Source organism: Anser anser (genome assembly GCF_964211835.1).
Source record: "Anser anser genome assembly, chromosome: Z".
Taxonomy (NCBI): Eukaryota; Metazoa; Chordata; class Aves; order Anseriformes; family Anatidae; genus Anser; species Anser anser.
The window spans coordinates 64326485-64343467 of record NC_139723.1 but is presented as its reverse complement, the minus strand read 5'-3'; the positions used below and the strand labels follow the sequence as shown (position 1 = coordinate 64343467).

General features: G+C 42.7%; 1 long non-coding RNA gene across 1 annotated transcript; it reads right to left on the bottom strand.

Moving 5' to 3' along the window:
• Positions 1 to 5547: 5547 nt before the first annotated feature.
• On the bottom strand, positions 5548 to 13741 carry LOC310889901. Its single transcript, XR_014576880.1, has 3 exons — positions 12164 to 13741; positions 11142 to 11701; positions 5548 to 9497 (listed from the first exon to the last, which is right to left on the bottom strand). It is a non-coding gene; the product is annotated as an uncharacterized lncRNA (long non-coding RNA).
• Positions 13742 to 16983: the final 3242 nt, after the last annotated feature.

Sequence of the window (16983 nt, the reverse complement as noted above, 5' to 3'; positions counted from 1 at the left end):
TATTTATTTTAAATATATCTCCACTTTTAGATGGATTGTGAAAAGTCAGAGAAAATTTAGTCCCATATGTATCCCTGAAAATACAACTCACCGGATGAGCTGGGGAGAAAGAACTTTACACCTCAGCAGGTAATTGTCTCTGTCAGGAAATGTAAGGATAAACTGTCATCTTTAGTCAGGTAATGAAAGTAGAGTGGAGATGGTATTTAAATAAGTCCTGTTCTTCCTACTGTATTTAAAAATTTTGTTTAAGGAAAGGAGACAGAGAGTTTGCATATTGCCTCAATAGTTCATCTGACTGATTGTTTAGAATCTTTTTACAGTAAAAAAACAAAAAACAAAAAACATTTTTTTTTCCATGTTTGCTGTTCAAGAAGAGAGTTTAACAATGCAACAAACTTTGTTTTGGTGACAGAAATGTGACACTGAATATAGGAAAATATATTTTGTGCTGCATTATAGTCATTAACCTTCTGTTAATTTTAGTAATGCACCTGACAATTACTTTTCCAAATACGTAATTAGACCTATGTACACATCTAATTTTGTACTACCAAATTTATTCTTTGGGAAATCTGGAAATCTACCTTAGACTCTTTTGACCTTAGTTTTCCATTGACCTGTAAGAATAATGAATATTTGGAAAAAAAAAAATAGAATCATAGAAACATAAAGGATGGAAAAGACCTCCAAGATCATCTGGTTCAACATCTCCTGTGTAATGTCCAGGGCTTCAGCTCTGAATGAAAAATCTGGAAACCCAGAGGCTGTTGAAGCTCTGGCTCTGTCGGCTCAACACCAAGGCTGGGCGCCTGGATCATTGACAGGGGATGTGGGAGCCCTGACAGTCAGGAACTTTGTATTCCTGGAAAAAAAAAAAAAAAAAAAAAAAGTTACCAGTTTAAAAACTATTATTTTTCAAGTATCACTTCCGAAAAAAAAATAATCTGGATTTCTTCTGAAAAGGAATTTTCTTCATGTGTTGGGGTTTTCTCTGGCATGGAAATTCCAGCTCTCAGTTACGGTCATCATTTTGTTATCTGAGCTTTAGTTCTCCATTTAGGGACAAAGGCAGTGTTGTGTCCCACAGGGACAGTTCTTTTGTGGACATAAACACATACTGCATTGTGAAGTAGTCAGGTAAAACAGGGCTGGAGTGTCAGGGCAACTACAGACCATCTCACCTCATTTACAGAAAAAGCATATACTGTGCAATGGGTAAGAAAGCACAGTTTTGAAAGAAAATGATATAAAAAAGGGAAAATAATAGTAGAGCTACAGAAAGAGGAAACAGTAACATAACAGCTTGAGCTTCCAGTTTCTGATATTCTTCAGAATTAAGCAGACAATCCACTATGAAAAATATACATAACTAGTCTCAGAAATCTGTTGGATCTACACACATGCCAACATCTTTGACTAAAATTAGACAAGAGAGTACACGCTTGAGCGCTAGTTGAAAGTTCTGTTGAAAGACAATTTTGCTGATTTTTTTAGAAAAGTTGCTTATCTTCAAGGTAATGCGATTTTCATAGGGAGTTGTGGCATCTCAGCACACGTGAAAAATTAGCAGGCCAAGAATCTCATTAGAAATCGAGGAAGTTAGTTACAAAGGTCTTTCCATTGAAGTAAGCAGCTAAAATGGAGAAGCAGCAGTTGTGCTACAAAAGAGTGGGAGGTAAAGCTGATCCACTTAGGGTAACTCCAAGCTGACATAGAGATACCACTGAAGGAATTACAGCTGTACAAAACCAGAAAGCAATATGTACAGCACCTGAGTCTGGGCAGGTACAGTGAGTGCTGGAGGAGATACTGGTTACTTATTCTGCAGCCCTTTGACGCATGGACTATAAATAACGTGAATGAGGTTTGTTCAAGATGAGCTGAAGAGCACCTTCCTGTGAGCCAGCAGATTGGCCTGAGAATGGGACCGCAAAGTACAGGAGACACATTGAAAAAAAAAATGCACAGATGGTGCACCATCACACAAGCCCACCATACTTGAAAACCAACTTGTGCTCAACTGAATTTTGTTTTTGCAAGGGAAAATCCAGTTGCAGAGCAGGCAAGGCAAAAAACACACATTCTGGAAGAAGTGTGGAGAGCAGGACTGGGTAGCAAAATGGGTTGATACCAACCAATCTGATGTTATGAACACAGTCCAGCCAGGCACTGTTTCCAGAAAAAGTGTCATCACCTGAACACTGTTGCAGAAAGCACAACTAGATGTGAAGGCTTTGCTTGCTTTTTCCCAATGCTAGCAGCAGTTTCACCTCTGAATGATATTTGAAAATTAAGGCAGAAAAGAAAAAGAAAAAGAAAAAAAAAAGGGGGGAGGGGGGGCAAGGGAGGGTGGTGGGGAGATGGGGGGTGGAGTGCAGAGACAGAAAAAAAGAGAAGGAAAAACCCAAAGTGATAAATGAGAAAATCTTTGTAAGAAAGCAAAGTCAAGACTACACATGCTGCCTGGCTAAAAAGAGAACTCAATATGGCACAAGAAAGTCCTGATAGTTTTCCAAAAGCAAGGGTAAAAAAAAGGTGTTAAAACATGCAGAGTTGAATAGAGCAAGTGAAGATCCTGTGGCAAGCACAGACAAAGAGAAATGCATTGCCAGTACATCCTGCCTTCTCTTCAGGGGCTTTCAAGGACACCAGAAAAGGGAACAAGTGAGTTCATTGAGGAAGAAAAAATTCCACCAGCCCCACATTGATCCAGGAAGACTGCCTGTGGCAAAACACCTCTGAATCCTACCAGCCTGTATGAAATCTGTCCAGAGCAGGTTATCTCTGTCCTGTTACCAATGCTGCCAGCATTTCATAGGTGGTCAAAGTATGGGGACCCTAATGGTTTTCATGCCTGCCATGGAAACGGTGCCTTTCAGGGCATGGTACTAGGGAAGTCTATGCAGAGCTCTGCTGCTGTATCTGTAAAGCTGAGAAAGGAAGAAGACACTTCTGGAAGGACAGCAGCGACTGGCTTATGCTAATCTTCATGACAACAACTTCAGAGATTTTCACTAAGCTCTTTCTTCTCTTTTGCCATCTGAGCTATTTATGAAGCTGTCCCAAAATACACCAGGCCTGACCCCCGCTGCTCCTTCCCCCTGTGTTGCACGCTGTGATTCTAGTCCAGGAGAAACTCCCTGCCTGAGCACAGAGCTGCTGCTCTGCAGAAAAAAATGATGTGGGTCACATGCTGTGAATACTGCCTGTGTCTTCGGGGCCTGTCCTTGTCAGATGGACAGAAGACAGTGATTTGACTGTTCCTGTTTCAATACCTGCCTGGAGACAGGCTCCCCAGACCCAGCTGAGCTAGTGATGCACAGGGTGGCCTGACTCCACCTTGCAGACTGGTGTTAGCTAAGCCATTGCCAGCCTTCTCCTTCGGGAGATTCCCCAGCGATGAGGTACCCACGCTTTCCGCATACACACATACACAAGTCAGGGTCTGTGAGATCTGAGATGGGGACTGCTGAGAGCAGCAAGCCCAGAAGTAGCCCAAATTGCCCCGTGCAAGCAGCTGCTGGGCCTTTTGTGGTCTGCATTCTGGCCGTTTTGCCTGCAAACCAAAACAGCATACATAATGTAATTGGGAATCACCCTTATATCCATTTTAGAAGGACAGCTAATACAGTTATCATTTTAATTACATTAAAAGCTGTGTGTCAGACAGATAACCTTGGGCAGGCACTTTTGTAGCTTGTGCAGATTCAAATGGATTCAATTTGTATTCTGATTTGAATCTGGGATTAGCCCTTAATTCCACATCTCTTCATCGTTTTGTGTCATTTTGGTCCTCCACAAGAGCTCCTGTCATGACACAGAGCAGCCTGGAAGCCCCAGCACCATTTATCTAATCTGGGCTCTCCCCCAAGATCAAGGATGTACAGCTTTTATTTATTTATTTGTTTGCTTGTTTTTTTGATTTTTTTTTGTTTGTTTTTAATTTATTTATTGCCAGGCTGCAGAAATCCGGTTTTTAGGGTGGACACAAACATCCTGTGATCTTTAGCAACAGTCAGAAATTAGCTTTTGATTCCTGCAACTGCTTACATTGATTTGTCATGGCTCACAAACTCAAGGCTGTCTTCCCAAGGAGAAGGACAAGAAACATCTTCTTTGTCCTTGCTGTTCTGTTTATTTGTTAGTTTCTAAGATTAAAGCTTAGACTTTCTTTTGTATTTCTAGGTCCCCGGAGCTGGTGAGGAGGAGCTGGGAAGGGAGAGGGGAGGAAGAGAAGGGGAGTCAGGCTGGAGGGGATGCAAATACTCTGATTGCTGATGATAGGACTGTATGGAAAAGGTGAATCCAAAAGATTATTCATTGCTGCAGCTTGAATGTACTTATGGATGTACTTGTGGATGTATCCAGACTTACTCAGGTCAGGATGGCAGAATAGACCTTTTCCCTTCACTATCTGATTTTCATTTAAAAATGCAGACTGTCCTAGGTGTTAAGAAGTGTTCCATCTAACATTTGAAAAGTCATTTGGCTAATATTTGAAAAGTCATTTGGCTAATACCTTATCCTAGAAGAGGCTGAGAAACAATCTACTCCAAAGCCCTAGGTCATGTGTTTTCTTAGAAGATAATTTAGAAATTTCCAGACTGATGAAGACCGTGCTCAACTCAAGAGACATTAAGTAGCAGCAAACAGTAGGCCGTGACCCACTTATTATCAGTCATATTGTCTGGTTTAAAAGTCATGTTATCTGGTTTAAAAGAAAACAAGAAGCAGTCACATGGTACATTTTAGTATCACTTCTTCGCTGTGGGATTGCATGAAAGCACTAGTTCCTTGGAGCATTATAGTACATGAAGCAAATGCCTGGCAGCTAAGTGATTTCCAGAGCTTGCTTAGGTATAGAGAATGTACTTGTCCCTTACAGCTGCGATGAAAATAGAGTGCTTTGTTTATTCATGAAGGAAACAACAGAATGTGGAGGGAAGGGGAAGCACCACTGAAGGACCACCCAAAGCAATTGGCTTCTCTTATTAAGCAAGATAATACGGAGTTAAATAGAACCACAGTCATAGCACAAACCACCCCACTTGTCCCCCACAAGCAGCGTTGCATTGCTGCAATCAGTGTCTTTCACAGTGGCTGTGATGTGGTTGTGTGACCTCTTTCTTTAGGCTCTCCTCTGTTATCCCTCTCCGGAGGCTGCTGCACTGCCCTGTTTCCTAGAGTTTTCACTCCAGTGTTATGGTTTTTATTCTAGCTCCACAGTCAGACTCTTTTCCTGTTTTATAGCCATGACTGCTCTCAAATACTTATCAGACTTTATTTCCTAATTAGAGAGGTGTAGGCAGTACAACATGCACAATGCCAATAACGTGGTATTATCTGTGGCTTATGGATGTTTATTTAGTATCTGCCAAAACTGTGACTTTTTTTCCTGCCTGGCATAATGTTTTGGCAGTCTTTTGACATCAAAAAGAGAGATAGCTAAGCCTCATCTATGCCTCAACGAAATTCAAAAGATAACACTCCTTTGTAAACTTGGAAAGCCGTTACCACTCAATGCTGCACAGAAATTACCGTACAAAGAACAGGGCAAAGAAAAGATTAGATTTGATTTGAAAGTTCTGTTTTAAGACCCTGGAATCCCTCTCCATCCGTGCATGTGTATGTGATGGAAAAGTTTTAGCAGCAACATGTTTTATTAAGTAAACAATAGCAAGTTAAGACAGAAGAAAAGTATTTCCATTCTATTGACATCTAAACAGCAAGTCTTCAAGCCTAGTGGTAACTCATGAATGGCTTTCATGTTCTGAAACTTCACAATGCTCTTAAACTTTACATTGCCAGTGTTTAAGGATATTTTAAAAACTTAAACGAAACTCTGAAAGCTGCAGAAATGACCTCATGCTATTCACTACACCTACAAAAATATTAGCATTCAGTTTTGAAGATCACACATTTTAACTATTTTAAAGGAATTTCTAAATAACTGATAAATATCCCATTGTTCTAAAAGTTCAATTTCAGTCGTTTTTTTTTTTTTTTTGTCATGCAGTGATATTGCTTGAAACAGAAGTCTTAACTAAATTCCTAACATGAGCTGAAAACGAGAAATAGAAGATGCAATGGAGAAATTACACACTTCTACTTGTCAAACTGTTTCAATCCCGAATGTACACACAGAAAGCAACACTCAGAATTTCCAGTTTCATGTGTTACAATAGATTTTGCAAATGTGCCTGCACCTTTCAGAGTCAAGTGGGGAAGAAGATCATAGAGACAGTCAATAGCGGAAAGCAGTGGAAGTCTTCTGGATTTGTATCTGATGGGAGGGTTTAGCTCTCAGATTGTATATATAAGGTGTTATCTGCGTACTTCAACACATGCTCATAGCAGATCCTACCCTTAAAAATGAATACATGACATGAAAAAATTAAACAAGCATTCTGACAAAAAAATCTGTTCATCCAAGGCAGGGTATCAGAATAAGGGAGTTTCAGCCAAATCGTATCCTCATTAAGTACCTAAATCTGCAGCAACATTGAAGTAGGTGAAGATCTTAGGACGTTTCTAGAAAAGGTCTCCCACTTGGTGCAATGATTTTACCTCCCTCCTTCAGAGCTACCATTTGTGGGCTGGCATCTGGAAAAGGAGAGGGATTGGGGATTCTAAAAACAGGCCTCCCTTGCACACATATAAGTGTAATTCCAGCTAAAAGGATCCCTGGGAGAAACAACATCAAGCTGCCTTCTTGAAGATGTTGGATATCTGATGGCCATATTTTCATTGAGTAAGCTGCCTTTCATGACCCCAGCAGTCTGGGAAGTTCAACCGCTCCGCTTGGGTCAGTGTTCATTCAGCCTGCTGATGCTCCGAACCTGATGTGCAGTGGCACTGTAATATTTTGCTGGTGCCAAGCACGAGAAACAGAAACTGGCATGCATGTCTGTGGTAATTACCACAAGCTCCCTGGTGCCTATTTCAGAGTCACAAAATATTGCTGATGTGATTTTTTAAAGAGTTGCTACTTGTGACCTGCAAACCTACATCCCAAGCAAGGGCATGTGCATGAGTGTATTTTGAGAACTGGTAGAAAGCACCTCATGACCATACTGCCTTCAGCTGCTCTGCCTCCTTGGCATTCAGCTTTCTAGCAAGTCATTTTACATTAATATTTACATGTGAAACATTCAGTATCCCATAAGAAAAATTTTCTTTCTAAGGGTGCATAAATCTTGGAGAGTGGATCTTGTGGATAGTTAGACATGAAAGAGATGCATCAGACCAAGCTCACAGCCAAGGGACCAGAGGCAGCAGTCACAAGTTGCAGCAAGGGAAATTCCAGTTGGATATAAGGGAATAAAATCTCACTATGCTAGTGATTTAAGGAAAGGACAAGTTGCCCAGAGATGTCGTGAAATCTCCATGCCTGGAGATTGTCATGATGTGACCAAGCAAAGTCCTGAGAAAACTGTGCTGGATTTAGAGGCAGCCCTACTTTAAGCAAGAGGCCAAATGAGACAACCAACAGAGCCCCTTCCACCTCCCCCCCAGGCTCCTGCACGTGTGGTGCAGCGGCTGTACGTCTGCCCTGCAGCATCACCCTGGTGCGGCCGTGTGCCAGGCGACATCCCAAGGCAATTCCTAAGAACAAGCTTACGGTGCGGCTCTGCTCGATGCACGGTACGAAGATTTTACTAGTGTTCATGCAAAGCCCCTGCAACTGTAATTTCATCCTGTTATTTCATGGTAAGCTTTCACTTGGTGGTTTTCATTTTATTCATACTTGAGGACTTTGACTTTTAGATATATGAAGTGTTCCCTTTTGTTGTCTCTGAAGTAACCATTCATATTTGAAGTTTAATCTTCCCTCTTAACTCAAACCTAAACCCCAAAATGATTGCACTGCTTTCTTCTTCTGTTGCTGCTCCTGTCCTAATGCAGACAGTAAGAATAAATTTTTGGCCCATTTGCATTCAGCAGAACTTTTAAAAATTGATTTTAATTAAATAAGATTTATCCCATCACTCAAAGAATTTTCAATAAGATCTTTCTTTCCTTGATTTACAAGCCACTAGTGTGTACTTATTACTGCACCAGATAATTTTTAAGCAGTATTACCTGCTTAATTTCATGTCTACATCTAGATCTGCCATACTACCTTGCAGAATTAATAGTTGTATCTGGGACTATTTTTTCTCATAAATTGTAGGTAGCATTTTTGTGAAATTAATCTCAATTTATTATTTTATAATTAATATTACAAGCAGGTAGCATTTCTCTATCTCTGTATTCATTTCTGATTTCTCAGTGCAATTCTGTTCACACTTCCTTCGTGTCTCTGAAAAATCTTGATGTTCTCAACCTCCGCATATTCATTAACTAACGCTGGACTTAACCCTGTTCTCAGACCCTAATTCTTATTTTATCTGTATTCTGTGTATGGAGTCACAATTATGTGGTGTGTTGCACAACCGTTTGCACCTCATGTCAGATAAATATTTGCTGGAAACATTTCTGTATGTATGCCCTTAATCACAACTCTTCTTCATTCTTTCTATAAGAGAAAATTCCAGTGTAGGACATGTGCTAAAATATGTCCTGACAGTATGTGAGTTTCCAAAAAGAATAGAGGCCACTTTGCCAGTATGACTTCCTTGGAGATCTGCTTTTACCACATCTGACTTTCTTTTATTATATATATGCAAAATTAGATCTGTAATTATGACTCCTATTATCCTGCCCTTTCTAATCTTGTGACAGATAGTCCCTCTGGCATTCAGTAGTACTTAGGTAGAAGATAAGATAAGTTTAGGAAGATAAGTTATTAACTTGGATTGTCAACACACCATCACCCGATGACAAATGAAAAGGCTAGATGATTGGTAGAAGTAGAAAAGGAGATTGTTACACATAGAGATTCTAACTGGGATGAAACAGTGCCTGTGAGCACCTATGTTGAAAACCAGCAGAGAGATGCCTGATGGGTTAATGTTTGAGCTTAGCAACGTTATTTAGAAAAATGAAATTGGCAGGGAAAAAAAAAAAAAAAGAAAAGGAAGAAAAACAATGAGTTTTTTTTTTCTTAACACCAACCAGCTTTTTTTCTCATTTTTTCCCTCCTTCTCATATTTCTTTCAAGCTTACTTGATGCAAACTGCCTGGGAGATACTGGCTTTACCAAGGATTGCTAGGAGGCCTGAGTACCCCCTCATGCTGGGAAACAAGGTTATGACTTCAACATAGGCAGGTAAGTTCGATCTGGAGGACGCCTTTTTCAGATCATACAGAAAAACTCCCGAAGAAGTGATATGAAGCAGCTGCAGAAGACTCTCAGAAGAGATGTTCTTAATATGCGATTATTCCAAGAAAATGTGAAAATGGGGCTCTACTTCCAAGAACAGTCAGAGGCAGCAAAGAGCCAAGCAGGGGAATCTGGGTATGTGCTGTCACCCATGTGGCCTTAGCAATCACTCTGAGGCAAACCCTCACACCACAGTTTTGCATGTTGAAGCTGGAGTGCTGGTTCCAGTCTAAGAGGAGAAGGAGGAGGGAAAAGAAGCATTAAGAATATTTTTTCTGGTAGTAACATTCCACAGAAACTGAAATATTTTTTTAAGATTCCAACAGTAAATTCTTAATAAAATAGCACACAACTGAAATAAAAACCAATGGCGCTAAATGAAGCCTTCTGTGAATTAAGCCTCTAGGCTAAACTGCATCTTCAATGGTCAGTATGGATTTCTGTCTGAAATATGCTTTTACAGATGGCCTAAATTTTCTGTGCCAGAATATGTTTCTGCCTCAACCAAGGAAAGTCTTCACAGGCTCACCAGACTGCTACCCTAGCCCAACTTCCAGCTTAAACTTTTTCAAAGCTGGGGCAAACAAATATCTCTTTCACCAGATCTTTAAAAAATATTAGTCATCAGTGACCTGCAGAGGCAAACCACACTATTTTGGGACAAAATAAGAAAGTGTGAGGCTTACAGCAGAGACACTGCTGTGGACCTGTTGGGTGCATCTACACCACTTCTCGAGGTTGTCCTCAAGGTCTGCCCTGGGTCTAGAATACCCTTGCTCCCTTCCCTGTACATCCACAGCATCTGAGGCATGACCATGCTGCACGCAGCTTTTCTACTGCTGTCCCACAAGCCGCTGTGGCTTGTTTCTAGCCTCTCTTAGCACAAAAAGTGACAAAGAGGGGCAAAGAGGGAGAGGGAATGTGTGGCCGAGACACGTTCTCCGAGCTGACAGACACTCTTTCCATTGGCCCCTCTCGGGCAGTGGCTGTACCAGTTTGTGCCCATGCCTGTCGTCCCACACAGGTTTGGTAGGCTGGCACCCAGCCCAGTGTGTGCATATGTGCACATGTGCATATGTATACATGCATATGCAGAAGGCTAATTTTAGACAGAAGGTTTCTCCTTGGGGTGCTGAGCCAGGAAACAAGCCACTCATTGTCAGGTAAACCATGCTTCATCCCCAACAGGGGAGAAGAGAATTCATAGCTCTCTACTTATTTTCCTCACTTGCACAGGCCATCAGCAGAGAGGAGTCCCCAGAGCCAGCTGCTCTGCAGCCTCCTCTCCCCAGGGAGCCATCAAGAGCACAGGACTGGTGAGCTTGTGCCTCGAGTCACCCACTACCAGATGCTCTAGAGCTGGGACCTGATAGTAAGCCAGGTCTAAAAACCCTGGGACGGAGACAGCAATGGAAGACAAGCAGCATTAGAAAAGCTGCTTGCATGGTATTGGAAACCTCCAAATTAATGTGTGTTGCACTAGCAGCATTTTGCCCGAGAAAACACAAAACCCTCAGAAAGACATATTCCATCCTGTCCCTTCAGATCAGACTCCAGATCAAAACTGACAGCTCTCTGCCTGGGCAATCCAGGCATATGACCTTGAAAGAAAAGGGCAGTGTAGCTGCTACAGGGAATTTCTGGGAAAACAAGAACAATGTAATGGCATTGTAAGTTCCCTGTGGCTGTCCAGCCTTTCTGTGGCTGCCATCATCACCTGCCTGGGGCTTCTGGACTCTGTATGATCAGACCAACAGGACAGATGGATCTGGAAATCATCCAGGGAAAGCTGGCAAGGACTTCTGAATACAGCTCTGGGTCTAACCCCCATACCCTATGAACTGACCTGATTCCAGGAAAAAAAGGGACACACCTGCTTCCTCCTCCAGAAGGGTGAAGAACCAAATGAGAACAAACATCAAGCGTCTTGGGACAAGGTGTTTTAGGTTCAACCCTGTAGTCATGACCCAAGGGCCCGGCATGGCTGCCTGAGGATGAGAAGGGTGCAGGCAGAGGATGGGTGCTGCCTGCAGAGCTGGTGGCCATCCATGCGGTCATGTTCTCCAGCTTGTGTGCTTCCTGCACCGTGTGCGTGTGCTGCAGCACGTTGGCTTCAGGAGTGCTGACATGCCAAAAGGAACCAGTATGCAGCACAAAATCAAGAGAGCAGGCAGGTTTGCATCTGTGTGAGGCGGTACACACCTGATTTTGCTGTTCCCAGTGGTAATGCTCAGGGGTACTCCACAAGCCTGGAGGTTTGTGCCTGGCGTTGCACTTTTGTATTCTCAATGATCTGTGTGATCCAAGACAGGACCATTCAACCTCACAAAGCTGCCAGATGAAGTCATGAAGCTATAGCACAGTATTCAGGGCATCGCAGCCTCTTCAGTGAACCTTGGGTCACTTTGTTCCTTTTGCCACAGATTCTCGGCTCTAAAAGAGAATTAAATATGCCTTATGTCTCAAGGGTACTCTTAGTCTGAGCTTGTTAATTACTGTAACATACAGTTATTACAGTAACGGAGACTATATAAGCAGATAAGAAATTCTGCTGTGCTTAAGCAAAGGAAAACACCATTAAATAGTTATCAGTATAAACTGTAAATATCTTGTTTTCTCCACAAAGCAAACTATCCAGCACTGTGCTCCAAATGTATTCCTTATGAGCTCAGTCCATGTTGCGTGGAAATTACCCTTTTTGCAAAACTGTTTGTTTATGCACTATGGTGTGGGCAAACACAAGCTCTGCCTGCTCCCACTCCAAGCTAAAAAAGCAGTGAGGCTGTACTAATGCAGGTGACATAGGAGGAAAGCACCATGGGTAAAAGCCCAAGAGCAAACCGGATCGGTTTGCCATAAGCAGTGGCTGAGCTATTCCCATGGCCCCATACTCACAGAGGGAGAGTTTTCTTCAGAAAGCCCCTCATTTTTCCTCCACTCTGACACAACAATTCATGAGGTGGGGAAAGTGGTTTGAAGCTGCAAAAAAAGAAGCAAGTGAGAGAGGGAAGCGTAGCTCTTCTTTGCCTGTGATGGCTGCTTGCTAACTTCTGTGCATAAGAATATTGCAGTGCTTTTTACTGAGGTCAGAGAAAGTCAGCTTTAAAAGAAGAAAATAATGTTTAAAGAAAGTCTGTTTGCCTTCACACCAGACTGATTTTTCACAGTCTGTTTCTATATATCTGAAGCCAGGCATTGATAATGGGAGCCCTGGCACGGCTGCTCTCAAGTGAGCGGCACCAGCAGCTGCTGCTGCAGACGCGGCAAACAGGGGAGTAAATCCTGCAGCCTTGGTACAGCCCCAGCTCCATCACTAGGGACTGCAGGATTTGTCCTAGCCTACTTTTTCCTCCAGTGTTTCAAAGTTCCAAACGAGCTTCAAAAGACTTCCACTTTTGAAAAGATGGTATCTAATTTACAGAAGTCTGTAGCTGATAAAGTATATTTCTGAATAATCTGCTGGCATTTTTTCAGGAAGGAGTATAATCTGATTTAAGTAAGTGCTTAAAGAGGCTGGTGGTTTTTTGTTGTTGTTGTTGTTGTTGTTGCCGCCTTTTCTTTTTCTTTTTTTTTTTTTTCCAAGAAATGTTAATCTTTTTAGAATCAGATACCCAGGAGACTCTTTAAAAGTATTTTTTTTTCTCTTCCAAAATCTCTACTGCCAGTGCATTTTGTGAGAGGAGAAATTCCTCACTATTTTGAAAAAAAAGACCTGTGGCTAGACCTTCTGTTTTAATCCAGAAGATTTCTGACATAAGGACATTTTCTTGTTTAATACATTGCTAAAGTATGCTGTTGACAGATACCCTGCCAGTAGTGATTTCCCCTGGGAAAGTGAAGTAGTATAGACTTCCTTCCTCATCTGAGAAAAAACAACAACACTGAAATGTGTTTTTCCAGGCAGCTGGTCAAGGAAGCAGGTGTCAGGCTTATAAGACAGTCTGCAAGTTCTGCATCATAGCCCCCTTCTTCCCCTGCTCAGCTGAGGGCAATACCCAACTAACACTGAGACCATTCCTTGTGTGAGTAAGAAAACACTTCCTTGTTACCTCAAGGCTCATTTAGCCTATGCTATATATAATTTGATAGTCATTTCTCCTGCAAGTCATAAAAACAGCTTCCAGTTCACGTTGTCTGCATTTCCTGCCACAGCTATCTGTCGTTTATGGAAGCTCTGCAAGTTGTCTGGCTGCTTGGTTTGGATAGTTTTCAGGCTTGGCTATATTTTCTAATTTCGTAAACCTCCTTCCCAGCCTTCCTCCTCTCCTTTTTGCCCTGCAGCAGCAGTCATTGATCACGTACAGCCATCCCTCTGATGAGCCTCCCCCTTTCCATTTCAGATCAGAACCAAAGCCCTGACCCATGCACCTCAGTCCCTGGAGGGCTCTCTCCACTTGCACACAGGGACCTCATCATGTCCCTTCCACCAGCACAGCACCAGCCTGTGGCCTGCACTGCAGCCTCATGCCCCCACATCACCACAGCCCCATGCCCCCATGTCACCATGGCCCTGACGCCCCCCTCAGCACTGGTGGCTTGTTGCTTTCCTCCCTCCACCGATCTTCAGGTGGTGAATCGCGTGTTATTATTGGGCTCTGTGGAGCTTTTCAGAAAGCAAGCTGAAGCAGGTGCTCCAGAGAATGAGATGAGATCATGTTGCATTTCATTGTCTCAAGAAGTGTTTGGCAGGCAGGTATGCCATCATATGCCATGGCAACAGCTGATGGAAGGGGAGATGTTACAAACGTGGACAAGACAGAAGTCACTTACGAAGTTGGTATTTGCAAGAGCTACTCCGTGGTGCTATATGAGACATTATCATTTACTTCCTTTTACTATTTCCTTCTTTTATATACTCCAGCTTTGCAAAGAGGAAATAAAAAATGGCAGCTTCTCAAATTTGGGTAAATTTTGGCAACAGTCAGATTTATAATGGTGATTATTGTATGCAGGTGGTTTCCTTCAGTAAGGGCTAAGAGTGCCTGTTGTTTTTCAGTGGATAAAGTGAGGTAAATCCCTAAGAGTACAACAAAAGGAAATAACAATGAAGGGAGAATATAAAAGCAAGTGGCACACAGGCTTAGAGAAATAGATTTACCATTAGAAACAATGCAGTGAAATCCTGCTAGTGTCTGTTACAGGTACCAGCAATAAAATAAGAGCTTAGGTTGTCACTTTGCCTTATTTTGTAAAGCTATTTTATTAAGGTACATTGCTCAAGGATCTACTTCTACTTATTTTGCTGCACATCTGTGTCTTTTTTCTCCTGAATCTTTACCTTCTGACAAAGTAAACCAGCTCCCCTCATACTCCTATGAATCCTCACCAGATGAGAGCATGTTCAGTGCTTGGTCCAATCTAGTCCTTGCCCTGTGTCAATGTATGCCAATCAGATGGATGGTCCATTAGCAGGACATTGCCAAATGTTTCAGGGTGGCTTCTTATGTTTTAACTCTAAACTGAATCATTAATTTTGATCTCCTATCTAGCTATTCACTTTCATAAAACTCAGAAGAACTTATTTAAGTCTTCTGCTTCCATTTTACATATGTTCTCAACTGACTGGCTTAAAACTTTCTAGAGGCTAAGTGGCAGAAAAATGGTCAGAAAGACAGTTAGCAAGATACCCTAAGCTTTATTCTGCAAGGAGGCCGTGCTGAAGGCATGGCTGCTGCACAGATGGCACTACCATTTTGCATTTATTTTAGATCTCCTCACTGAACAATTCTGACACCTCAGCATGTGGGCCACAGCAGTTGTATCCTCAAGGTATAACAAGAATATGTGTGAAGACAGGAAGGCAGATTATCTTCTGCTCATGCAGTGAAGTGAGATACTTGAAACTGGGACTGGCTCTTGGGCTTAGGGCTAGATCTGAAAAACAAGTTACATTTTCGAAAAGATCGTCAAATCAAGAATATCCTGAGTTGGAAGGGACCCACAAGGATCATTTCATCCTACGCCTGGCTCCACACAGTACAACGTAACACTCAGACGGTATGTCTGAGAGCACTGTCCAAACATCTCTTGAACTCCTACATGCTCAGTGTTGAGACCACTGCCCTGGGGAGCCTGTCCCAGTGCCCGACCACCCCCTGGGTGCAGAACCTTTCCCTAACACCCAGCCTGACCCTCCCCTGTCCCAGCTCTATGCCGTTCCCTCGGGTCCTGTCGCTGTCCCCAGAGAGCAGAGCTCAGCGCCCGCCCCTCCGCTCCCCTCGTGAGGGAGCTGCAGGCCGCCATGAGGCCTCCCCTCAGCCTGCTCTGCTCTGGGCTGAGCAAACCAAGGGACCTCAGCCTGTCTTCATGCATCTTGTCCTCCTTTGGATACATTCTAATCATTTTACATTGGAAGACTTTTCTCCCACACTACAGTCCAAAGCCTAAGTGGCTAGAACCCTCTTGACTGGCCTGAATACAAATGGTTACAACTATTCTAGGGACAATTACCAATTCTTGGACATCAGTATGTCCACTCATGTATCTCTGCTGTATTGGGGTGAAACCTGGTTGCAGGCCACGCCACCAAAGGAAACTGGCGTGTGCCACAGCTAGGGGACACAGCATTCTTTGGCTAAATGCCCAAAGCTGGAATTTGAGTCCTTCTCAAGGAACACAGAGTGGCAAATAAGATGGAGACACTATGTGCTTCCTTGGATCTGCATTTTGACCTCTCTGTTCCTCACATCACCCTTTCTAAGTACAGACACTTCTTATTCACAATTTCTTTCCCACTGGGAAGACATTAGGGACTCTCTCAGAGCCTGTGTTTTAACTGTGCCCAGCACTACCCTACTTTGACATTGTTTTGGACTGTTTACTGCTACTTGAATAAAAAAGCATAGTATTATCACACATCGGTAGTGACAAAGAAGTAACCGTATGTGTGATATGCGCTGTTTCAAAACTGTAGTTCCATCTTTGAAACCCACTGTTGTAGCTGTGCCACGTACAATTCCAATCAACAGCACTCTTACAGCATGGCAGACTGGTAAGAAAGAAGGGAGGTTGCTTGCCGAACTCAGATGGCAAAGTGGTTTAGATCTTACTAATATTTCTGAAAGGCCAGGCAGTCTCCCGGCTGGTCCCTTTCAGTTACTGTCAAGAAAAAACTGCTGAGCTAGGTAAATTGGTAGCGACAAGGTCATTTGTTCTTCCTTACGAACCACTTCATGCATGTGACAAAGCACCAGGAAGCAGACAGTGATATTGTTTTTACTGAATGGTAGTCAGTGCAATATGTGTCCAGCCTGCTTGCCGCTCTTCTGCAGCTTGAGTACATATAGTAATCATAGCTTATGTGTGCTTGGTCTTCTTCCAGGAACCTCTAGAGGGTAACAAAATTAAATCTCCAGTAAGCTAAAACACCAGCTTTAGCCAATATTTTGTGAGACTGTTGGCCTGCTGCTGTTTATATCCAAACCAAATCCTGCAAGTAACCTGAACAGAAGTTTAAGCATGTCATGTAAGCTGTTTGCATGATGTCTGCACAAAGCCAAGAATGGGTTTCTTTTTTATTGTGAAGGAAAGCTCATGAAATGTTCCATTTCATCCCCCTGTACTCTGCTCTGGTGAGGCCGCCCCTTGAGTACTGTGTTTAGCTTTGGGCCCCTCAGTACAGGAAGTACATCGAGGCCCTGGAGCATGTCCAGAGAAGGGCTACGAAGCTGGTGAAGGGCCTGGAACACAAGTCCTATGGGGAGCGGCTGAGGGCA